Source organism: Prionailurus viverrinus, chromosome D2, assembly GCF_022837055.1.
Source record: "Prionailurus viverrinus isolate Anna chromosome D2, UM_Priviv_1.0, whole genome shotgun sequence".
Classification (NCBI taxonomy): Eukaryota; Metazoa; Chordata; class Mammalia; order Carnivora; family Felidae; genus Prionailurus; species Prionailurus viverrinus.
The window spans coordinates 4,510,924-4,536,198 of NC_062571.1; the positions used below are offsets into that span (position 1 = coordinate 4,510,924).

The 25,275-nt window shown below is 45.7% G+C and overlaps 1 long non-coding RNA gene across 2 annotated transcripts in view; it reads right to left on the minus strand.

Moving 5' to 3' along the window:
- LOC125148125 (uncharacterized) overlaps positions 1-25,275 on the minus strand; it is a 150,841-nt gene that overhangs the window by 32,393 nt on the left and 93,173 nt on the right. The gene's annotated exons all lie outside the window — the stretch shown is intronic.

Below are 25,275 nucleotides of genomic sequence, written 5' to 3' on the forward strand. Positions count from 1 at the left end.
TCCTGCCCAGCCCCCGACTGGCACATGTAATTACAGCGAATTACGATGAACTGCCATTGTCACCCTTCCCAGGACTCTCAATGTACCCCCAGAATCTGAAACACAAATATGTATAACTCGTGTTTTTACAGCCCAATGGCCCAAATTCATTGCCCAAGCCCCACAGACTAGTTCCTCAGTCTTGCCTCGGGATTGTTTCTCCCAGAGAATAATATCCTAGTCCTTAATATAGTCTCTTCCTTTGTCTCTGTACACAGAGACTAGCACAATTTTCTGTCTTAGAATCCTAGACATTCCACATCTCACTCAGTCACAAGAGATATGCCTGCATTTCCACTTCCTAAGAAAAAGTCTGGAAAAGAGAGTCCAACCCACGTAGGTTAAAAAAAAAAAAAAAGTACAGTATAAATAATAAATTTAAACCAAAGAAAAAAACATGTGACATATATTGTCTTCTAAACTTTTGCGTTAGATTGCTTGGTAAGTTATAAATGTTTACAAATGTTGCCATCAATATGTCCTTGAGATCTAAATCTTTTTCCTTTGCCAGGTTTGCTACTTTTTTGCAGTCTTCATGGTTTCTTTGAAATTGGTTTCAGATACATTGTGTTTGGCGTAGGGCACTTTGATTCCAAGTCAATTTAGTTTGTTCCTGTGGACCAGGGAGTCTGGGGAGGGGGGAGAAGCAAGAGAGGCTGTGGCTGAGGGCAGGAGAGGCCACATCAATAATTATTATAAAATGTATCTCTGAAAAGGAGAGGTCATTTTAGAAATGGCTGACTTCTCAGAGGTGGATAAATGCTCCCGAGATGTGGCTCCTGAGTGCTTGGCTCACTGTCTTGATGGGGAGAAAAAGCCCTAAACCATTGTGGGACCACTACGGACAGCAGCAAAGCCTGGGACAGTGACGGTGGCTCTAAAACTGTGTAGTGACCGTTGTCGCCAGCCGCAATCCTTTCCCCAGTTCCCAGATATGACCATTGTATAACACTTGCTTTTACTTTCTACTAGTTTGGATGATCCTTGTAATAATACATCTAGAGGTTGACTGCAACATGTGTAAACAGTTATAGCTTATTAGGCAATTTACTGTAAAAGTTTAAAAGCCAGGATGTATCAAGTGCTTAACCCAATGGTTTCCTTGATTTCTATTTATTTACACTGTGCTTTCTCCCCGCTGTGGATTAGACTACTTCTTCCCAGCAGACAAGACACATTCCTGCTATGTAGGGTCCTGGATGGGGCTTCAGGATGACTGAGGATCTCTCAGGGTTTAGGTTAGGGGGTTCCCAAAGTATCACCAGAACCACCTGATCAGAGTTCCAGATACAAGTCCCCAGGCTCTACCCTGAAGCTTCTGGTTCGGGTTCTAACAAGGCTCTGAAAATTGCATTTATTTCTTCCCAAATGAGAATCGTTTACCAGTGCAAAGGTTTTTACCAGTTCGAATATCTCGAGAATCTATGAGCCTCCAACTGGCAGGCCAGAAAAACACTGCTTTTTATAACCATCTCAACAGATCCAATCACTGAATGGACTTTCACAACTGCACAGAACATACCTGCCACCTACCTAAGGCTTTAATAAAGGAAAGGATGTATATGGGAGGAGCAAGAGGGTACAGACAAATAGCAGGGCCCCCAGATCCTTCTAGGCACAGCTGTGACAAAGCCTGTTCACTGGAGGTAGGTCTTTGTTACAGAGAACAGATTGCACATGTTTCCAAAAGGTTCCTTTCTCCTCCTCGCTAACAAAGACACAGTCATTTTTCTTGGCTGTGTGCTTGGTGAGATTCCTGGAGGTAAGGGCCTTGAATGTACAGTCCCCCTCCTAAAACTGTGCTCTCAGGACTTTCTCATTCCCAAAGTGGTCCACACTGAGCCTCCAGCATCATCAAAGTTACCATGTAAGTGTTTCTACGGTTTCTGCCCCAGCTAAGCTGATGTCAGTTGTCTTTCTCAGTATTCACTTGTCCCCAGGTTTTGAAGTGGCCATTTGTCCCGTGAGTTCAATTCTTTAACAGGTTCCAGAAAAGTTGTTGATTTTCTGTGCATTCAGCGTTTTTCCTGTTGGAACAACGGGAAAATGACTTCCAAGCTGTCACATGCCAGAGTTGAAACTTCAAGTACAACAATGTTTTTATAAAGAATTCCAGGGGCGCCTGGGTGGCTCAGTCAGTTAAGCATCCGACTTCAGCTCTGATCATGATCTCACAGTTCATGGGTTTGAGCCCCGCGTCAGGCTGTGCTGACAGCTCAGAGCCTGGAGCCTGCTTCGGATTCTGTGTGTCCCTTTCTCTGCCCCTCCCCCGCTCGCACTGTGTCACTCTCTCTCAAAAAATAAACATTAAAAAAATTTATAAAGAAGTTCTGAGTCCTTGTTGGGGTATAAGTGAGAGGAAGCAATGACAAAATATGACACGAGAAATGACCTGGAATATCTTTCAAATTTTTTTTTCAACGTTTATTTATTTTTGGGACAGAGAGAGACAGAGCATGAACGGGGGAGGGGCAGAGAGAGAGGGAGACACAGAATCGGAAACAGGCTCCAGGCTCTGAGCCATCAGCCCAGAGCCCGACGCGGGGCTCGAACTCACGGACCGCGAGATCGTGACCTGGCTGAAGTCGGATGCTTAACCGACTGCGCCACCCAGGCGCCCCTGAAATATCTTTTATATTGTAGATAATATGTACGGAACTTTGCTGTTTTCCTGTCGGTGCAAAAGCAAGTTAATGAAAAAAATCAATGGGATAGACAAGCTTAATTAATTAATTAAATTGTTTTCTTAATTTAAAAAGTAAAGTATTTTTCTTACTTAAAAAAGTAAAAAAAATCAAGTCCATTTTAGAACATTTTTGTAAAAATGAACATTTTATTTGAGAGGCAAAAAGTGTTAATTTGTTACATACAAATATTCAGGTTCTGTCATTTTGTAGAACAACCTGGTGTTTCATCAACAGAGTGATTGTGGTCTCAGCCAGTCTTATTCTTTACAGTAAGCTCCTTCTGTTTTTTCTTCAAAGGTTTATTTATACATTTTGAGAGAGTGTTCGGGAAGAGCAGAGAGAGAGCGAGAATCTCAAGCAGGCTGTCAGCACCGAGCCCCAAGCAGGGTTCGAACTCCTGAACCTGAGATCATGACCTGAGCCGCAGCCAAGGTTTAGACGCTTAATGGACTGAGCCCCACAGGCGCGCATGTAGGAACCTCCTGATGAACGGTACTGCTCATCCGTAAAGGATAAATGAGTGGCCCAGAGGAAAGTCTCCCAGGCAGCTTTGGAAGTAAGTACGCACCAGAAAGCACATTATCTTACTCGCTTTTGCTGCTAGACACTGGTTATTCCATTCAGCTGACCCATATCACCTGAATTAAGGGCATGAGAAATCTGAAAAACGCATTCAGTGTGTGTGCTACGGAAGTCTGAAAAAAATAATGCTATGAATTGTAACAGGGTTCTTTTATTTTTTCCTTTGAATAAGGGTGATGATACGTTCTCTAGCCCTCTTCTAATCTTTGAAAATAGGTTACCACAATGCATTTGGGAATGCACAGGTGCATACAAACACACACCAATGATATTTATTTAGAATCACAAAGGATTTTATACTGCCAGTTTTCACATGCCTCACAATAAAGATATGTTATTTCTAAATTTTCTGGCACGACGATATGCCAAGCAAGGAAGGATTTAATCAGGCATTTGGAAATCATTCAGTTTTACATATGTGTGATCAGGGAATACAGATTAATTGGAAAAGAAAATGCAGTGTCACCAAAAGGAATATTGATCTTACCAGATGGCTGGAAGGTGGCTGCTGTAGTAATCTATTGGAAATATCCTAGCTGGCCCTTTAAAATTTATTTTTCACTATAATTTAAAGAATTTGAAAGCCATATTCTTTCTGCAAGTTGCAAAACTATTGTCTCACTTCAAAAATGTATCCTTTTCCCACTCCAGCACAAATTACTTATCGCTAGAGGTCTTCACAAGGGTGTGGGAAGTATGTTTACTCTAACACTGTCAGGAATAAAACCTTTCCCTTCTTCCCTTCTGGGTTTTTTGGCTGGGCTTTTAATTATTAATTAAATTGACGGGAAACATAAACAGGAGTAAAACAAATTGAACGTTGTGTATGGGACTCAAGGAAGGAACAAAAGAGACAGGCTTTATACCTTTTAGACAAAGAACAGTATGTTTGTGAAGAATTGAAAAGACAAGGGAGTCGGGAGTGAGGTAGTGATTTAGTGAAGATCTGATTATACAGCCTTCTGGGCCCAGAATTCCCCGTCTCCGATAAGGAGGTAAGATAGGCCCCAGAAGGACAATATGGATGCCTTCTACCCTCAAGGCAGCGGAGTGGGGGGGGGGGGGGGGGGGAGGGGGGGAGGGGGACCCTCAATGGAAATCTATTTCCTGCTTTCTGGGGGAAAGAAGGAGGCTCAGAATATGCTTCTGGCACTTAAGTAACTTCAGTTCAAAATGGTCACTACACCCAAGGGGCACATTTTGGGTGAAACGTCCTGCTACCCTTCAATATCCTTTTAACTAAAAGTGGAGTCAGATCTCCAGAGAACATTTAGTTACATCATGAAGGTAGGAAATTTGACTAACCTCTTGTTTTCTTTGACAGTGTTAATAAGAGAATTCTGTTTGATTTTTATTAAATCTCTTTCCCAGAAAGAAACCCCATACCTGACTGTAGGCGACAAGACAGATGTATTTACATGTTCTTTGCACAAACGTAGAAAAAAGATGAAAAGGAAATGTTGAGGGTTTTTTTTCTCTCATTGTATGAAATTATATTGTGACTATCCAGTGTTGTCTTGTGTGTTTAGACATCTTGTTTAGAAATTTGATTTGTTGAAATAAATAGGTAAACAAACAAACAAACAAATAACCATCCTCGACTGTTAGTAGATGTTGTTCTATTATAACTTGGGTAAGTTATCTTTCTAAAACAAGACATAAAGAATTGTGAGGCATATGCTATCTTAAATTGCAAGATATGTTAATGATAGTTAAAAATTTTTAAGTGGGTGTTGGAAACTCTGTTTTCTCTCTCTCTCTCTTTTTTTTTTTTTTTTTGAGAGAGAGAGAGAGACAGAGAGAGACAGAGAGAAAGAGAATGCACATGAATGGAGGAGAGGTAGAGAGAGAGAGAAAATCCCAAGCACAGAGCCTGATGCGGAGCTCAATCCCATGAACCATAAAATCATGCCCTGAGTTGAAATCAAGAGTCAGATACTCAACCAACTGAGCCATCCAGGTGCCCCAGAAATTCTCTTTCTAAATCTCCTTGACCCCCCAAATTTCACAGGTCAGGAAGCTATGTCTCTGGAAGGATCACCAAAATGATAGAGTGGTAACCAGAAGCCTGTTTCCTGATTTTCAGGCCCAGTGCTCTTTCCAAGTGCAATCTCTAGTCGCTCATCCAGCCTGCAGCACAGGATGGCACCCATCTGGTGGTTTTCGCGTGTGGGAAGTGTGCAAGAATGACAAGAATCCTGTCAAAGGGAGGGAGACACTCCCCAGCAACAACCTAAGAAACCAATGACCAAAACCAGCAAAGAACTTCCTTCTCAGATTACCGAAATCTTCACAAATTGTGAATGTACAAAAGAATAGATGGGCCCAATTTAAGAGCTTTCGGTTTTTCTAAGTGGAGCACTCTCATGGTGAGTGAAAAAGAAATTGGCCAGGTCCATGAGGGCATTCTGATAGCCACTGAAGAGGAGAAAGAGGAGAGGAGAGGAGAGGAGAGGAGAGGAGAGGAGAGGAGAGGAGAGGAGAGGAGAGAAGAGAAAAGAAGAGGAAAGGAAAGGAAAGGAAAGAAGAAAAAAGAAGAGAAAAGAAAAGAGGAAAAAAGAAAAGAAAAGAAAAGACAAAGGGAGGGGAGGGGAGGAGAGGGGAGGGGAAGAAAAGAAAAGAAAGAGGGAAGGAGAAAAAGAAAGAAAGGAAGAAAGAGAAGGAAAGGAGAAAAAGCAAGGAAGGGAGAAAATTTTCTGGGAAAGCAAGAAAACGGGGTTCTAACAATAAAGTTGATGAAGTGTTAGCTGAATAGTGCTTTATGAATCTTTGTCTGCAAATTCTCAGTCAGTTACTCATTTCTCATTCATCTGGGAGGAATGTGGATGTATTCAGGGACTCCATAAAACCGAGTCCCGCTCCGGCTGGGAACACATGTGCCCACAGGGGCCACAGGGCTACTGCCCCAGTAAATCAGACCTTCCCAGCTGGTAGGAGGGAGCCTGGTGGGACCCACAGGTGCCGAAGTGCTGGTCCCCATGCCCCTCAGGGAAGCTGGATGGAGCCCAATGCTGTCAGACCCCGACCAGCAAACAGAACTCTGCCATCAGGGATGGACCATAAAGTAGGGACTGTCCTCTCTGCCTGCCGCCTCCTTTTTAAACGACGTTTACAGGAAAGAGAGCATTTGAGTTACACAAAAAATAATACATTCTGGCTCCTAATTTCAGCTCCAACACATAAAGGGCTTAGAAATCCAACTCCCACCTTCACAACAACAAAACGCCAAACAAACTGAACACTAGTGACTTTTCTTAAGTCCTCCAGAGAACGGAGTTCACAAGGCAAAGCATGTGAATACGAAACCCCCGTCCCTGTGTAGTGGCTGCAGACTGAAGGATTTCGTTCCTCCTGAGGCTCCTGCTTTTCGTGTCCCGATGCCACCCTGGCCGCGCAGAAACACGCCCCTCTTTCAGCCCCGGGTCTACCAGGCCCTCCTCTCGGGATCTGTGCGGTCACCTGGCCCGGGAGCCACGGAGGGAGGCGGTCCTGAGCTCGTCGGCACGGACGCCCTCACGCCGGAGCCCACAGCCCCCGGACCCCCGTCTGTACTCCTTCCCTGCTCACCCAGCTCCCAGCTGCCTGGGCTGTGGCCTTCTGGACGACGAGGCTCTCTTAACCCCTGTACCTGCGTGTGCGCTTTGCCCCAGTCCCGGCCCCGTTGGGAAAGGTTCTCGTGGGGAGGGTCTGTCTGCCCGGTGGTCCCCAGCCAGGGTCCCAGGTGGGGAGTGGCCCTGAAAAGGACAGCAGGACACACCCACCGCTCGTTATCAAACAGGCCACTTGTGGGAGGGGGCTGGCCGAGTATTCTGAGTGCACACGCGCACACACACGCGCACACACATGCACAGGCGCACACACATACAGATGCCCCTTGCCAAATACGGCGGGCGCACAGTCCAGTTGAAAGTTCCTGCACAACATAATGACGCTTCCCTTCCTGCTTCTGCGCCAGCACGTTAGAAGCAACGCTTTGGGGTGAAGACAGCACGCACCCCGGGAGCAGCAGGGCCAGGGCACAATCTCCCAGCCCTTAGGAACCAACAACAGCATCTCCAGAGGCAACATGGCCAGGTCTCCACCCGGGACACGGAAGTTGGAAGAATCATCACTTTGGGAAGTCCAGAGCTCTGCCTCCCAAACTGGCACTTCTGGCCCAGGCCGTCCTGCCGGGTCACAGGGAGTTCACGAGCGGGAGTCATCTCTCCCCCACGCAGTGCTGCTCAGGAACACTGCTGACATCCCCCCTCTGCTGGGGTGCCAGGCAAACGGGGCTGGGACGCCGACCCAAGGCAAACTCGGCCACAGAGGAAGACGGGCGCTGTTAACCCTTCACACAACACAGTGCCCCGGTGGCACCCTTCGCTCACCGCGGAACCTTCCCCTGTGTCCACATGCGTATCAGGAACGCGAGGCCCAGCGCGGTGCCATAACCTGGGAGGTACCTCACTGCCTTTGGCTCCCAGAGCGCCAGCTCACCCCCTGCTCCGGCTGGCCCCAGGCAGGGCTTGCCGCACATTCTCTCCCAGCACCGGCCGTCCTCTCTCCATAAGGGCGGCAGTGGAATAGGCCCCACACGAGCTCAGCCTGTGGCCTGGGCCCCGGACGGAGGACCCCCCACCACATTCCCCGAGGTTCCCTCTTGCCGGGGTCACCCACATCTCCGGTCAGCGGGGCTGGTGAGCCACGATGCTTCCCTGCTCCACCCTCAGCAGTGAGGCCCCAGCCGAGGCCTGAGGTGCAGCCCAAACCCAGGACTGGGAAGGGGCAGGGACACTAGGGAGAGCCCATGATCCAGACAGGGCCTGAGGGCCTCACTGTCTCAGACCTGCTGCTGAGGAGGGTGGCAGGTGAGGAGGCACAGCCTGAGCCCACCTCCCTTTTAATGAGCAGCTAGTATGTTGCAGCCCCAGCCGCTGACCGACCCAGCGGGCACGACACCAGAATGTGCCCAGCCCTACTAGACCCCAAACACGGCCTTCGCCTCTCAGTCATCACAGACTGCCTATGCTTTTTTGTTTGTTTGTTTGTTTATTTATTTTGAAGAAGAGAGACAGAGTGTGTGCAGGGGAGGGACGGAAGGAGACAGGGAGACCCAGAATCCGAAGCAGGCTCCAGGCTCGGAGCTGTCAGCCCAAAGCCTGACGCAGGGCCCGAACCCACCAGCCAAGAGATCATGACCTGAATTGAAGTTGGGATGCTTAGCCAACTAAGTCACTCAGGCGCCCCCAGACTGGCCATTCCTTAACTCAGCTATAAATTATTAAGACCACCAAGGGGTTTTCAGCTCTTTCTTATAATGCTAGTAAATAGATAACCACCAAGGGATTTTCATCTTTCTTATAATGCTGGTAAATAGAAACATTAACAGAGGGAATGTTCCCTTGTTTTCCACATGTGTCTTTGAGCAAAAAAGCTCACACATAACACTGCGTTGTCTAGGGAATAGTGGACTGATTCATCACATAAAATAACACTTCTATGTTCTAAAGAGCGTAGGGGTGCCTGGGGGGCTCAGTCGGTTGGGCGGCTGACTTCGGCTCAGGTCATGATCTCACGGTCTGTGAGTTCAAACCCTACATCCGGCTCTGAGCTGCTGCTTCGGATTCTGTGACTCCCTCCCTCTCTGCACCTCCCCCATTCACACTGTCTCTCTCTCTCTCTCTCTCTCTCTCTCTCTCTCTCAAAAATAAATAAACATTAAAAAATTAAAAAAAAATAAATAAGAGTGCAACACAGAGGGGATGTTAGACGATTTCTATTTTCTAAATCTACCATGAAAACAATTCTGTGATCGCGATGAAAAATGAGAAAGTAAAACCACTTGCTGAAAAGAGTTTTCTATCCAACAATTAAATAGGTAGGATAAAGAAAATAGTTTAAGAAAAATTAAGAAGCCAAGGGAGTCAAAGATTTCAGGGTGTTTCCAGATTTTGACCGCCAGGGTAGCCTGGGATGACTGAGTCTAGGCGATAGAGCACTCCACTTGCTGGAGGCAGGTGTCCTGTGGAAATTAGGACAACGAACTGATCTTGATGGGGAACCACTTGGGGCCGCACAGCGCGGGCTTCCTGTGGGGGAGGGGTGCAGGATGGAGACTTCCTCTTGCAGTTACTCCCTAGTTAGACCCATGGAAACCTCTGGCTGGGGTAAAGAAGACGGGGAGGAGGAGAAACAGGAGGATATGTGACAGTCAGCAGAGCAGGGGCCCTGCATCACAAAGGACACACCGCCCGATGCACAGCCGTTAGGGATGCAACTCCCTCTGCCAAACGCTCCGCTGGGACCAACAGGTACACTAGGCCAGAGTTGAATTGCTCTTTCCATCAGTCTCTGTCTCAGATCTGTGACCCTCTGTCTGGAGACGATATTTCACTCAGTCTCTTATCCTGGGCTTTTGGTTCCAGGGACAGACGCTGTCTCTGCAAAGGATAAATGTTTCTTTCCATCTTGCCTTTGAGATCCTGAAATCCCTGTCTGTAGATTTCACAGCTCAAGGGGTCCTTTGCTTCAGGACGTCTCATCTCTTGTTGCAAGTCACGGTCCACCTTGCCAGGAAACCATCCTGCCAAGCTCCCTTTCTTTCCCTCGAAAAACTCAGTCACTTCATTTCCCTTCGTCACGAGACGCCGAACTGCCCTTCTGAGCGAGGCTTCCGTGGTCTGGACATTGTACAATACCCGGTCAGGTGAGCTCTGCTCTTAGTGCTGATGGTGTAGAACTGATGTTGCTCTAGACCATTATTTGACATTGCAGCGTCCTTCCTCTCCTCCACCGTCTTTTGCCTGGTCATCCACATGCTGTCCCTCCTCCGGCTCCACATTATCACTTGCGTCCTCTTCTCTCAGAAACCTGCTAATTCTTGGTTCTTGAGCCAGTGGTCCTGCAGAGACAACACCTGACTCTTCGCATGGCCAGAGACATCGGCACGGAGATGAAGTATCCTTTCAGTTGCCCACAGTACTTCTAAATGTGTTCTAGCTTCTTCTGTTTGTGTTTTAATGGATTGCTGGTTCCTGCAACGTCAGGATCTTAACTGCGGTATCGTACAGGTTCTTTTTCATCTGAACATCTGAGGATTTTCTTTCCCCAGTGTTTTACTATCATGTACATGATGTCTCTAATTATAGGCTTGTAACAGTCCGGGTCATCTGGCATTTTGGAGTTTATGTCATTTCCATTACAGAATAAGACACGTCGACGATGTCTTATTCCATTTTGCTACGTCCAGCACTGGATTGCTACTGGCATGTTCCTTACCTCCTTATTTAAAAAAAAAAAAAAAAGCTTTTCTTTGGAAAATTCTGTATAAAACCAAGATAATCTTGACCAGCTGAACAATCACACCACACTCTGCCATCTCCCACCAATATCCAGGGACAGCCTTGGTCTTCCATCATGATGTGCTTTTGCCATAAAACTCTTCGCTATTTCCTGGGTTGTTCAACCCTACAGATCCCCTCTCGATGGGATTCCTGCCTAGTGGTTCAGTCTGCAGGAGGGACCCCTGCAGCTATCATGGCTGACTGGACCACAACACATCATGGCCATCACTCAATGGAGCTACTCGCTGAACCCAACCTGCACCAGAGAACCAAGGCTGACCGTGCCTGTGGAGGGCTGGGTGGGCAGGAACAGAATAATAAAGAATTCACACGCCCTCTCCTTTGCTCTTGGCTTTTTCTCCTCTACTTAAACTTTTTCTTCTAGGTTCCCCAATGCCCACCCCGTTCTCTGTGCATGCTGTTTCTTCTGCCTTTCCTCTTTCCTTGCCCACGGTGGGGGAGCTCAACCATATACAAAACCATGTCCTTCCTCACCCATGTTTCCCCAGCGACCATGGCAAGCCCAGCTAGGATGAGGTGCTCAGTGCTCTGTGCATGTTTATGGAAGGAATCAATGAATGAGCACCCAAATGAAGAAAGGAGAAGCAAAGCCACTACTGGTCATCCCTAAGGGGTATTACAAAATAATCTAAGTTGCTGGTTTCCTTAAGAATTTAAAACTCCTGGCAATGCAGAACAGTGGAGTACACGTGATTTAAAATGTTGAACAAATGTTTAAGATCATGTGGCTATGCAACATTTATCAAAATTTACTAGTTTGGACAACAAACTTATCCTCAATTTATTTAATTAAATTTTTAAAAATATTTATCTATTTTTGAGACACACACACACACACACACACACACACACACAGAGCATGAGTGGGGGAGAGAGAGAGGGAGACAGAGAATCCGAAGCAGGCTCCAGGCTCTGAGCTGTCAGCACAGAGCCAGACATGTGGCTCGAACCTGCAAACTGTGAGATTGTGACCTGAGCTGAAGTTGGATGCTCAACTGACCTAGCCACCCAGGCGCCCCTCTCAATTTTTTTTAAATAAAATATTTCAATGGAGCCAATTTCCTGTGGTTACATTTCAGTAGAATTAGAAAAAAGCAGAGAAAATTGAAGTATAAATCAGGAAGCCCTCACCCAACACTGAATCTGTGATCTTGGACTTTCAGACTCCAGAACAATGAGACATAAGTTTCTGTCGTCCAGAAGCCCCCCCAGCCTATGGTATTTTGTTATAGCAGCCTGAATGGACCAAAACATAGTACATAGTAAAACAGTATCTTTTAGATTTCAGAACGTTGGAAGACTTTAATTACAACTTCCAGGGCTGAAACAGAGTGGCCATCTCCCTCTTTCTCTCTCTTACATAGAGAAGGTAGAAACTGAAAATCAGAAAGAATGGACAAACAAAGATATAGAGGAAAACAAATCTCTAGCTCCGAGAATCTGTGTGGGGAGGTGCAGGGATGAGCCGCTGGGAACAGCCGTGCTGGACTCCAGACCAGCCTCTCAGTGCCACCTGCCCCTCCGACCCCCGCACTCCCAGCTCATCATGGAGGCAAGACTGAGAAAACACCCATCTAGGCTGTGGCCAGAGGGCTCCAGCCCAGATTGGAGTGTGGAGGTTGTGCAGGGCTGAAAAGCACAGCCTGGCATCACCACTCAGAGAAGTTTTCTGTCCAGGAGGACTGGGGACCACCCTTGTGGCTTTATTTGTGCTCCCTTCTACGAAACAATTAGTAAGATCAAGTCTGAAAGAGAGAAGTGGCAGATAATGAGCTAGGTATCTATAGGAGGATTGTTGCAAAATCTGGGATGTGCCTGTACCTGCTAATGGGATGAATGAATGAATGAATGAATGAGTGAATGAATGATGTGGACACAGTTGTTGGATGAATCCATGTACTCGCAATGAACTCTGTGGACTCTGTAGATGCTTTAAGCCATGGTGGAAAAGCCACATGCTGCTGGCAGGTTTTGGGGAGACACAAGCAAACCCACTCTACTCAAGGAAGAGCTGTGCTCACACAAGCTAAGGGCCCTTTGTGGAAAAGAGTTCAGAGACAGGAGAGGCATTGTTCCCTTAACGTCTGACCTTGCCCTCCTGTGGCTCTCAGGACAGGTCAGGACGGGGCATGATGGGCTGACCTCACTGTCTATAGGGTAGACACCCCAACTGCTCTGTAGTGTCACCTGCAACCCTTGGTCATCATATGTCACAGAAGATGTTAGGGTCATCCTACCATTTTCCAAAGTGGTGGTACCCCTTGCTTTCTCCCCAGCAGAGTAAGGCCGTTCTGGTTTCCAGTGTCTGGGCTAATTCCTGCTGTGTTCATTCTAATTGCAGCTTTTTGCCTGAGGTTGTGAGTATCATCTCACTGTGGTTCATGACTATTTCCCTGATAAGAAATGGTGCTAATTACTTTATTGTCTTACTGAGCTTTTGTATTTTTCCCTTTGTACGTTTTCCTTTCAAGTCTTATGCCTACTTTTTTTTTATTTCTTTGCAAGATATGTATTTTTAATATTTATTTATTTGGAGACAGAGTGAGCAGGGGAGGGGCAGAGAGAGAGGAAAAGAGAGAATCCCAAGCAGGCTCTGTGCTCTCAGCGCAGTGCCTGACCCAGGTTTAAATCTCATAACCGTGAGATCACGACCTGAGCCAAAATCAAGAGTCAGATGCTCAACCAACGGGGCCACCCAGGTGCCCCTGCAATAAGTTTTATATATTTTAGGATAAACCATTTCTCAGATGAATTTTATGAATATTTTCTTTTTTCTAATTTTTTAAAAAAATTTTAATTTATTTCTGAGAGACAGAGAGAGACAGAGTGGGTACAGGGGAAGGGCAGACAGAGAGGGAGACACAGAATCTGAAGCAGGCTCTGGGCTCTGAGCTGTCAGCACAGAGCCCAAGGCGGGGCTCGAACCCACTAACTGTAAGATCACGGCCTGAGCTGAAGTCAGATGCTCAACTGACTGAGCCCCGGAGGCGCCCCATTTTATGGATATTTTCTAACAATGTTTCTCTCATCTCATTTTCTCCACTGGTGCCTTCTGTTGAGGAGAGTTTTCATTTTCAGTGAAAGGTAGTGCACCCATTTCTTTTTATCTTTGTTTTTGGTTTTAATATCCTACCAAGACTTTTAGCCTGCTCCAATTTCATGAGGATATGCTCCTGTTTTTTGTAGAAAGCTTATTGACGTAGCTTTTATATTCAGTCATAAAATTGAGTTAATTTTACATGACTGTGTGGCAGAGGTCAGGATTGATTATATCTCTTCTGAGATACTGAGAAGTTTCAGCAATCTCTGTTGAAAAGACTCGACTTCTCCTTCATAAGGATTTAAATTCCACTCCCACTCCCCCCACCCCCACCTCTGGTCTTGGTTGGCAAACTTTGCAGACAGAGATGGTGAGGAGCCCAGTGGGGCCATCCTGGGAGGTATCCCACAAAACCTTGTGTCCTTCGTACTTGCCCTTGGTAATCCAGGGAGGTCCTCACACTTGTCCAAAAGAAACAGGGGCTCAGATCTCATCCTAGGAGAAAGAAGAACCCTCCTTTTTATGCATTTCTAGGATTTAGCCCACAGACAGACAGACATGAAGGCTGAGTTTGAAAGAGCAGACCCATGAGAGAGGCCAGGGAGGCCTGGCTCGCCATGACCCCCATCATGTGCACAGCCTGTACGCATCGTGCCAAGAGCCTATGTTTTTTGAATATATTGAAAAAAAAGTGAAAAGAGAAAAATTGAAGCACCTGGTGTATGCTGCCCTCTGCTGGTCATTTTCAGACAAAACCGTCATTGATTTCGCACAACAGGGGAGACTTCTCAAAGTGAGGGAATTGTCTGGGAAGCCAGTCGCGTCTGGACAGTGGCTGAGACAGGGGTGAAGCCCTACACGCTGATTTCTCTGGTGGTGATGCTGAACCATTACCTTCTCCTGGCCCCTCCTTGAAGCTAAAGGGCAATGAGATAGAACTTATCCCCAACAGGACATGTGGAGACCAGTCATCTACCCGTCCACAGGGCACGCAGCACAGCCTGGCTTCTAATAACCCTCATGACCCTTGTGACCACATCCCAGGCCTTAGGGTGACTGGCTAAGCTTTTACCCCCCCCCCCCCTCACTGGTCATCTACATAAGGAGGTAGCCACAGAAGGCCCGTGACCTGCCCAGAGATGGGTCTCTCTGCCTTCGAGGAAGAAACAACCAGATCAGAGCAGGTGATATAAACAAATATAGGAACCAGAACAAAGTATGACTACCTCAGGCATGGGGTTAGGAAGGAACCAGAACAATCTGCCTCCAGCTGGTGCTGTTCCTGAGAATCTGTGCTGAAGGGACACTCTCTAATGGTGGACTGTCAGGCAGAGACACAGTATCTGCAGTGTGTTGGTATAAGATCCAGTTGATGCTGGGCCCCCAAGTCTGGGACCCCCACAATCCCTGCCCCCACCAAAATCTTCTGTTTCACTAAGTTGATGGCTTGACAGGCACAGTGTGTAGCCCTCATGCTGCTTCTGTTTTCTGGGAATACCCTAGTGCTTTCCCATTCTTTTTTGCCTGGTGCCTGGCTCAGAGGTGCATCCTTAGGGAAGTCAATATGGACTACTGCCCACTTCTGGATATGTGCTGGTTTCCAGGGGACCCTTGACTCCTAGTGGAATCTTCAGGACCACTGGTAGCAAGTTCTAAATGTTGGACCCATGTAAGGTGGAGAACCTGAGACACAGTGACAGTCAGATGACCTGTAGGTTCTAGATCCCCATTACATACCTTGATCACACCGATATCAAGTATCTGAGGCATGAATCCCTTGAGAACCAACAGACGCTTTGCTCAAAACGGTTGCGTCTCTGGACCAGGATCCAGATGAGCAAAGACTAGCCTGTTCTACATGGTGGGACTTGCCTTGTCTCAGACAAAAACTCTTTGCCTAAATACCTGAGGCTCCATCCTTGCACCCTTCATGACCTTCCCTACTTGCCAAACCTGGAGACATGTTTGATCTTGTGTCAAACTAGCTGCTGGTCAGAGCTATTCCATACACCCTACTCCCAGACACCCCAGTACTTGGCACAAGATGCTACCAGGGACACCAACATGTAAGCCTACAGATCGCATTGTGAAGAGAGTGACATTGGGATACACCCATCATCTAGATGATTATTTTGAGGGCCACAGTGGCCCAGGTGCCCTAGAGATGTGGGGCAAAGGTGAGGAGTTATAGACTGACCCGCTCCCATCTTCACTGGATGTCTACACTAGCCTGGCCTCTTCCAGAGGCTCACACAGGCACAGAGCATAGATATGGGTCCAGTCCTACATACTCGCTACTTCATTGGCTTCCCTCTTCAGTCTACCCACATGTCAATCTTTAATTTGAGCATAATTTATTGAGATCATGAAGGAGTTTACACCTTTGTCTTATAATGCTGATGATAGAAACGTTGACAGAGAAAATACCTTCCTATTTCAAATTTCTTTGTGGGCTAAACTGCTCATAGATAATACCACATTGTTGAAAGAACAGTAGGCTAACTCTTCAAATAAAAAAACCACTACTTATATTGTCTAGAGAGGATCATACAATGAGATAACATAATCTCAGTTTTCCAAATCTATCCCAAAATGTATACTACTATCAAGATGCAAGACGAAAGTAAATCCACTTGCATAAAAAGAGATTTCTACCCTAAAAATAAGTGTATGGAGAAGTCAAAGATATTCTGAAGATAAAATAAGAAATGATTATTGTGATGTTTCAGGATTTTGACTGCTAATGTTGCATGGAGACTGAATGAAGCCAAGAGGTGATACATGTCCATTTTCTGGGTGGCAGCGTCCAGGAAAGAAGAACGAAAGACCACTGCAGATGAAAAAGAGGACAACTGGGCTTTGGGGAGAAGGTGATTTATGTGGGTGCACGCAGCCTTCCTGAATGAGGCTGGGGAAGAGGACACTTCCCATGGACACTCACAGAAGACCTCTCATTGGGGAAGAGAGGAGGAGAACAAAATGAAGGAGATGGTGAAAGAGGTAGTTAAGTCAAGTCCCATCTCAAAGGAAGTGGCATCCCATGCACAGAGAGCAGGGAATCAATTGTTCTCACCAAATGCTCCACTGGGGTCACCAATTACACGAGAATCCACTTCCAGAAGCTGGAGTTGAATCACTCTTCCACTTCTTCTTTGTCTCAAGTCTTCGCCTCTTGTCTGGTGACGATGAATTTTGTTCAGCCTTCCCAGCTCTCCACCAGACATCAGGAGCTCTTCCTTCCAGGATCAGAATCTGCCACAGATGAGAAGAAATGTTTCTCTCCAGCTGTAATTCAAGACCTTGGAATTGCTTTTGGTAGGTGTCCACCTCTTCAGTTTCAAGACTTATTAGGCCACCGGCTTCAGAACTTCCCACCTCCTGCTAAGGTCAAGTCTGCCTTGACAGGTAATACCCCCAGATGCTCCATTTCTCTTTGGTGATGTAGTTCATTCACTTCATTTCCTTTTTCCTCAAAATATTGATCCTCCCTTTCCATGGAGGCTTCTTGGGTCAGGGCACCTGTGTGATGACCTGTCAGGTGGGCTCTCTTCTTCCCTTCTTTGGCAATATTGCCGTGGCACTGCTTTTTCTCTCTAACCCGAATGTTTAAATGCACGCTTGATGGTGCAGCATACTTGGTTTCCTCCTGAATCCCATTTCCTGGTCCTCAACATGCTCTCCATTCCATGGTTCCCCTAATTCCCTATTCTCATCCATGTCCCCACCTTCCAGGGAAACTGCCATTTCTTTGATCCTAAGCCAATCTTCCTACAGAGATAATGTCTGACACTTCACACAGGCCATGGAGATCATGGTGGGGACCTTGAGTCTCTTTTCAGCTGCTGGAAGATGTTTTGAGGATGTATTAGCTTCTCGCGCTCGTGTTCAACAGCTTTCTCTTCTTGGTGTGGAGGCTGAATCCTTCTTGCTGTCTCAGACACAGGCTGCTCTTGGTCTGAACATGGAGGTCTTTCCCTTGCCCTGTGCCTTACCATAATGCATACGACGTTCCTTCTCGCAGGTTTGGACACATCCAGGTCATCAGCTCCTCTTGAGTTTCCATCTTCCTCCAAACCTAGGATGAGACTTGTTAAGAGTGTCACGTTTTACTACGGCTCGTGCAGAACTGCTCCCAGCAGGTCCCTCATCTCCCTCTGCAGAAAGCCTTTCTTTGAATGACCGTACAATTCTGCCTAAAAGCTCGAGAACTGTGAATACTTGAACTATTGCAGCATGATCTAGCATCTCCCACTGATAGCCAGGGACAGTGAGACTTGAGCTCATACTATCAGGGGCTTCTGGCAGGAAATGCTCCAGCGTCTCCTGAGCTTGGCAAAGGCACACATCCCCAGCAGGACGAAGTTCCCCCACAGTGGCCCAGTCTGACACAGAGGTGACCAGGGCCACCACGGCCAGTTGGACCACACCACCCCATGGAGAAGTCTGCTCTGGGTTCCATCTGGAACCAAACCTGCACCAGGCCACCGGGGCAGACCATGCCTTCTGAGGGTCAGGCAGGTAGTCCCAAAGCAATGAAGAGCTCGACTCTGCCCTGGGCTCTTTCTTTCCTCACTTAAGCTTCTCCATACGTGGCCCACAGAGGCCTATTGAATCCATTATGCACAATGTTCTCTCAGTCCAGAAAGCCCCTCTTTCCACTGCCCACAAATGGAGCACACACCCATCTTGGAACCACTCTTTTCTCCCCCTCAAGTGGCCCCAGTGCATGAAACAGGGCCTGGCCATAATCTTTCATGCCTGTGCATGTTTGTGGAAGTGATCTTTGAGGGCACATTTGAATGAAGGAAGGACAAAGCTATTCTTAATTATGCCACACTTAGTGCTCTGCTGAGCAGCAGATAATCCATTACGGCAGTTTAATTCTTGAGGATGTAGACCAGCAGAGTATTGTTATTACAAAGGCTGAACAAATTTTTAATATCGGACAACCATGGCGTGTTCCTCAGAATTCACCATTTTGAACTACAAAGAGATCCTCAAATTGCTTTCAAAGATAAAATACTGCACTGGGGATCATTTTCTACAATCCCCCTTTTTAAAAAAATTAGAAAGAAGTAACAAAATCTGAAGTAAAAGCAACGACTGCCTGGGAAATTCAGAGATGTAAATAGCCTGTAGATCCAGTGAGCCACCAAATAAAATTCTGCACAAGATGTGGAAAGTACAAACAATGAAAACACTAACCATTATGGTCTGTAGGACAAAGCCAATTCTATTCAAGGAGGAAAATCCACATCATTTAACACGGAAGAACTCAAACAAGGAAGGAGAATGAGAAAGTGAATCGAACAGCTGAAGCGTTTCTAACAACGTTAGATATTCACCAGGAAACATAGATGAATCAGAGTGAGAGGCACAGGAAAGGCTAGCCCTGAACGTCTCAGAGCTCTGAAAATCAGAAGACGGATGCACAACTCCAAGAGCTTGTCACAGGGAGAGTATGTTTCCTTTCCTTACTGTAGTTTTAAACACTGAATGTGGAAGTACGGAATTGAAAACTAGGAAGAGCTGAAAACCCAAAGACAGAGAAAGCAAGTCTTAAGTCTTCCCTCAGAACCGTGCAGGACGTGGGCAGACCAGGAAGTGGTGGCTCCCGGGCCACGGACCCTCGTTCCCCACTCTCACTGCCACCTGTCACCAGCCCCCCTGCCACCCCAGGTGAACAGCACATCGCCCGGGACTTGGCCACACATGTGGCCCGTCCCAGAGAGGGGAGTCAGACATTGCCACTGAGGCCACCCAGGTGGGCTGCAGTTGGGAGGGGACTCCAGGTGGTACAGGGTGAGGTGGTCAGACGGGGCAGCACCCAGATGGGTTTTCTCAACCGAGGGCTCAGGGATGGTGCGTTCGGCCTTGTTTGTATTATTTGGTATCCAGAATAACTTGATAAATGAGATGATAAAAGGGTAGAATGACAGCTTCTGGATTCCCTTTCAAGGAAAACTCTTATCAGCAATGAGGCAAGCATAGACCTTCCTTCTGGGAGGTAGCTGGTAGTGTTTGTGTAATGGATGAATAAATGAGAGATGAGCGACGCAGGCATGAGGCCATTTTTGGCCAATCCATGGTGATGCACACTGAACTCTGTGGACTCTGCAAGTCGTTCCCATAAGTGAAGCTTAAAATCATGGTGGAAAAGCCACATGCTTCCAGAAATTTTCAGGAGACAAGTGAGGCAACCCCACTTACTCTGTTCATGAGCAGCGAGCCCCATGTGCAGACGTGGGAGTGGAAGCTCAGAGAGAGGAGAGGCATTGCCCCCTAAACCACTGAGGCTCGCAGGACACGTCAGGATGGGCTGACCCCACCAATCTGGGGGGCGTCCCTCTCTGCCACATCCTCCAGCCCCTGATCCCCAGAGGCCACATAAGATGTTACGGCCAAAAAAGATCTTACCCTTTTCCAAAGTCAGGGTACCTACCTGCTTTATCCCCGGCAGAGTATGACAGCCCCATTTCCTCATGTCTGTGTTGGTCCCTGTTGTGTCCAGCTGTGTCAACTGCAGCCTTTGTCCCAGAGGTGTGGATCCTATGTCATGGTGGTCTTCCTTGGTGTTTCCCCAATGAACCATGAGGCCGACCACTCTGTCGCGTGTTTATCAACATCTGTAATTCTTCCTCAGTGCGTGTTCAAGTCTTTAGCCCATTTTTGTTATTTCTCTGCATTTTTATTGGAGAGTTGTAAGAATTTTTATATATACTAGCGAAAACTCTTTTCTCAGGTAAATTTTACAAATATATTCTAACAATTTGTGGCTTATCTCCTCATTTCTTACTGCTGCTTTGGGTGAGCAGAGTTTTCACTCTTGAGGACAAGTCATCTATCCATTTATCCACTTTTTCCCTTTTTTCTTTATGGATTTATTATACTTGGGACATTTTTGCCGACTCCAATTTCATGAAGGTACTCTCCTGTTTCCTTATAAAACCTCATTGACTTAGCTTTTATATTTTGGTCTATATCAATCTTAATTTTTAATGATAATGTGTGACAGAGTTCAATATGGATTATCTCTCTTCATAGATACCCAGCATTTTCAGCAATATTTGCTCAAAATCTTTTTTCATTTCCCATTTCCATATGTGGAACTTCAAATAATCATTCTGTGTATAATGGTACTTATATTCCCTTACAATGTGCACTTATAATGGCACTAGACATATATATATGTGTGTGTGTGTGTGTGTGTGTGTGTGTGTATAGGTATATATATACATACATATATCTATACCTATACCTATATACTATACATATACTATATATATATTAAATTTTTTAAATGTTTATTTTTGAAAGAGAAAGAGAGACACAGTGTGAGCAGGGGAGGGACAGAGAGACAGACACAGAATCTGAAGGAGGATGACAGCTCAGAGCCTGACACAGCACTCAAACCCACAAACTGTGAGATCCTGACCTGAGTCGAAGTTGGATGCTTAACCAACTGAGCCACCCAGGCACTCATATATACACTACATATGTGTATGTGTGTGTGTATACACTGTGTATATGTGTGTATAGTGAGATAACACATATATGATAAGTTGTATATACATATAGTGAGGTGTGTATATATACACGGTGTATATATGTGTATATATAGTGAAATAACATATAATGAGGTATATATAGTGAGGTGTGTGTACCTATATAGTGTGTGTGTATATATGTGTGTGTGTGTGTGTGTGTGTGTGTGTGTATAATGAGGTAACATATATATAATGAGGAATATATATAGTGAGGTGTATGTACATATATATATATATATATATATATATACACACTCTGTATATATGTATATATAGGTAGTGAGATAACATATATATAATGAGCTCTATGTATATGTGTAGTGAGGTGTATATATGTACCATATATACAGTGAAATATATATAGGGAGGTATATACTCACTGTCCATTATAAGCAGTGTTAGAAACATGTATGATTTACAATTTTCTAGAATCCCCATAAAATCAGTAAAAAGAAACATGTGAAGTTAACTTTGACTATATTTAACCCAAAGTATTCAAAATATTATCATTTCAACACATAATCATATAAACACATTATTCTTTTGGTATTTCTCAGTTATTCCTTCCTTATAGCATCCTCAAATAAGGTGTGCATTTTGCATGCACAACATCTCAATTTGGACCAACATATTCCAATGGCTCAGCAGGTGCACCTGGCTAGTGGCTTCCTTGTTTGGGTACCACATCTCTTTGTCTATCTTGGAGTCAAGGGGTGTGATGGCTACTTTTATGCATCAGCTTGACCAAGATACTGTACCCAGTTATTTAATCAAACACTAACCTAGATGTCGCTGTGAAGGTATTTTGTGGGTGTGGTTAACAACTACAATTAGTTGACTTTAAGGAGATTACAGGTTACCTTCAATCACGTGGGTGGGCCTCATCTAATCAGTGGAAAGCCTTAAGAGGAGTAACTGAGGTTTTCTAGTGATGAAGAAATTCTACTTCAAGCTTGTCTCTGGCCTCTTGCCTGCCCTACAGACTATGGATTTGCCAGTCTCTCTATTTCATGAGCCGATTCCTTAATATAGTCCCTACTGTTCTGTTTCCCCGTGGAACCCTAACTGATAACAGAGGGCACCCACAATGTTGCTGGCGATTGAAATTCACAGCACCATGGTTTGTGAGAGCTCGTAAGTCACATCCACATTTTGAATCCTGAGGGAAGGCTGTCTCCAGCTATTAAGTGCTAATGGAAGGAACTAGAGTTAGCTTCTTTCCAGCACCAAATTACGTCCAAAGAAACTGCACAAATCGGTGGGATTGCTCTCCACCCAGCCCCAATTTGGTGTAAACGGATTCGAAGAAAAGTAGTGAAAATAAAGATGTGGCCTTGCTCTCACCGCAATGTCACAGAGTCTGTGATTGTGCCCACTTACATCTCAGGAGTGTGTCTATGTCCGTGTGACATGTGTTGGGAGGCAGAGAGGGAGGGGGCATCATGTCTCTGCTGCTGCGCATCTGTGCCTGTGTTTGTGTATCCTGACTGTGCGTCCAGTGGAGGATGTGTCCGTGCGTGTCAGGTCCAAGTGCTTGGAGACGGGTGTGTGTGTATGTGAGTACGCATCGGTATCAGGGAACATCCGGATATGTGTGAACGTATAAGATGAGGATGACCCATGAGTTATGAGGCTCAGGCTTGTAAAACTCCTTTCTGGCCCCCAAAGACAGCTTTGGGGGCCTTCCTTGCCAAGAAGCAACAAGCAGGACCAGCATCCATGTCCCCTCCCAGTCCTCTTGTTGGGAATAGAGTGCAAGAGCAGTGCTGGACGCCAAGTTGGGGTGCTGCTGGCCGGGAATATAAAGGGTTAGGACGGTGGGGGCTGAACCACAGCAGGACAGGACCTAGACCCCTCAGCAGTTATGTCCTGGGAGGCTGTACCCAGGGGATGCTTTGCAATCCTCCCGCAGCAAGAGGAGCATTTGAGACCCAAAAGATTTGGCTTGGCTCGAAGTCTAGGTGAGGCTGGTGCCAATCACCTGTTCTTGCACACTGCCTGGGGAACCACCAGCCCTCCTACCTGTCCTCTGGTCTACCAGCCACTGCCCCCCCCCCACCAGCAGGGAAACAGGATGGCCCTGTTCTGTGCCTCTGTTCCCTCATCTACACAATAGAAAAAAATAATACTGTCTACCTCATACATTTGTTGGAATGGTTATACCTAAAACAATTAGGGCTCATTACAGAGAAACACTAGTTCACATTAAGGTGAGCGGTTTAAGATTCACCCTATTTACTTCTAGTGACTTTCTAAACATGCCAATATTTTTAAAGTTTTTATTTTAATTCCAGTTAGTTAACGTAAGGTAGTATTAGTTTCAGGTGTACAATACAGTTATTCAACACTTCCACACATCACCATGTGCTTATCACAACAACAGCGCACTCCTTAACGCCCCTCACCTCCTTCACCCATCCTTCACCCACCTCCCATCTGGGGACCATCAATGTATTCTCTGTACTTAAGAGTTTGTTTCTTGGTTTTCTCTCTCTCTTATTTTTCCCTTTGCTCGTTGGTTTTGTTTCTTAAATTCCACCTATGAGAAAACCTTACGATACTTGTCTTATTCTGACTTATTTCACTTAGCATAATACTCGAAACATGTCAGTATATTTTAGGTAAAAACAAAATCAGGGGCGCCTGGGTGGCTCAGTTGGTTAAGCGTCCAACTCTTGATATTGGCACAGGTCATGATCTCACGGTTTGTGGGATTGAGGCCTGCGTAGGGCTCTGCACTGACCGTGTGGATTCTCAGGACCGCCTGCTTGGGATTCTCTCCCTCTCTCTCTGCCCCTCCCCTGCTCTCTCTCTTTCTCCCTCAAGAGATAAACATTTTTAAAAAATCATGTCTTCTCTGATATAGAGAAAGGTGTACTTAATTCTTTCCAATACTTTTGCCTGGTTTTTCTTTTCCTTGACATATTACAATGACTAGGAAAGTGTTCCATAAAAGTAAAATGAAGGGATGTCCTTAACTCCTTCTTCGTTTAAGTGGTAAAACTGTACATGCTGCACCATTAAGGCTGATGGCAGCTATAGGATTTTTATTGCTTTCCATGCATAATGGCTTCTTTATTCTGAGTTTGCTAGAGTTTTTACCATAAAAGAGTAACGGATTTTGGGGGGCACCTGGGTGGCTCAGTCGGTTAAGCAACTAGCCTCAGCTCAGGTCATGATCTCACGGTTCTTGAGTTTGAGCCCCCGCCTTGGGCTCTGTGCTGATGGCACACTCAAAACAAATAAATATTTTTGAGAGAGAGAGAACTGACGAGGGGCAGAGAGAGGGAGAGAGAGAATCCCATGCAGGCTCTGTGCTGTCAGCACAGAGCGCAATGTGGGGCTCAATCCCACGAGCCATGAGATCATGACCTGAGCAGAAATACAGTCTGATGCTTAACTGACTGAGCCACCCAGGCACCCCAAAGAGTAATGAATTTTTAAGTGATTTTAAAAATCTATTAATATGAGTATATTGCTTTTCTTCTCTAGTTTGTTAACGGTAGTGGATTTCACCAGTTGATTTTTTACTGTCCACTTATTAATACAGATTTATTATTTTTTTATTCTTTATTTCTGGGATAAACATGACTTAGTCATGATATGCTATGTTTGTCACAGGTTGTTGGAAACATTTGGTATATTTTGTTAAGAATTTTTACAAACAGGGGATCCTGGGTGGCTCAGTCAGTGAAGCGTCTGACTTCAGCTCAGGTCATGATCTCACAGTTCGTGAGTTCGAGCCCCACGTTGGGCTCTGTGCTGACAGCTCAGAGCCTGGAGCCTGCTTCGGATTCTGTGTTTCCCTCTCTCTCTCTGCCCCTCCCCCACTCATGCTCCCCTCTCTCTCTGTCAAAAATAAACATTAAAAAAATTTTAAATAATTTTTACAAACATATTTATGAGGAATATTTTCTTGTAGTATATTCAGGTTTGATGTTGGGGTTATCCTGGCTTCGTCAATAAACTGGGACGTGTTACATATTCTACTTTTCTGGAAGAGTTTGTGTCATTTTATTCCTTCCTTAATGTTT